Source organism: Nannospalax galili, unplaced genomic scaffold, assembly GCF_000622305.1.
Source record: "Nannospalax galili isolate Female #2095 unplaced genomic scaffold, S.galili_v1.0 scaffold648, whole genome shotgun sequence".
Classification (NCBI taxonomy): domain Eukaryota; kingdom Metazoa; phylum Chordata; class Mammalia; order Rodentia; family Spalacidae; genus Nannospalax; species Nannospalax galili.
Window position 1 is genome coordinate 3,527,247 of NW_008360311.1, and position 1,006 is coordinate 3,528,252.

The following is a 1,006-nucleotide window of genomic DNA, read 5'->3' on the forward strand; positions in this document are numbered from 1 at the left end:
GCTACATAATGAGACCCAGTCTCAATAAATTAAATAAATAATAAATATTGACATTATATGAGGTATTTATAAGTCATCTAGAGACCCTTTAAAGTAAGTAGGAAAATGTAATAGGCCCTAAAGTTCTAAAACATTTTACATAACAGACTTGAGCACTAGATCGTGGTCCCTGGAACCAAAGTCCTCAGACACAGAGGGGTGAGTACATGTTACTTACAGATGTGTTATAAACCCTACAGGCCACTGTATTATTTTTGTTAAATAGCAAATTGCTTTTTAAAAATTTAAAATAATAGTTAAAACACAGGTACATTTACTGATGAAATTACTGTTAATATTGCTCTTTAGTCCTTTGCACAAATCATTGTTTCCACCAAATGTTATTTTCCTTCTATAAGAAAGATGTTCCTGGGGGCTGGAGAGATGGATCAGCGGTTAACAACACTGCCTGTTCTTGCAGAAGACTCAGGTTCGAATCCCAGCACCTACATGGCAGCTAACAACTATCTGTCCCGCGCTATCGTCTCGCCAGCAAGAACGACGTGGCACACTCAGGATCCTTCTGCAGAAAAGCTTTAATGCATCTTGAGAGGGAGAGCATAAGCTTACAGGGCGAAGACCCCGAATGTCGGAAACCCAGCCCTTATATAGGTTAGTAAGCCCGTCTTAGACGTGGCAACTCTTGATTGGTCGCAAACTCATCAGCCCATATCACGCCACGAGGTAGGCAGAGACTAGAAGGTGGAAAATTACTTCGGGCATGCGTACTGACTTATTTACTGCTCAGCATGAACCGGATGTGAGCGCCATCTTGTAATGGCGTCTGCAGGGACGGCAGGCGGCTCCCCACATATATTCTCTTTTAAAACATTTTGGTTTGGGGGCTCAAATCCAGAGCCTTGCATACCTGTAGCAATATCACTGAGCTATATACATAGTCTTGAATATATTTTTATAAGCTTTTTAAGTTTTTTACGTAATTACTAAGACTAGATAGACCAATTAG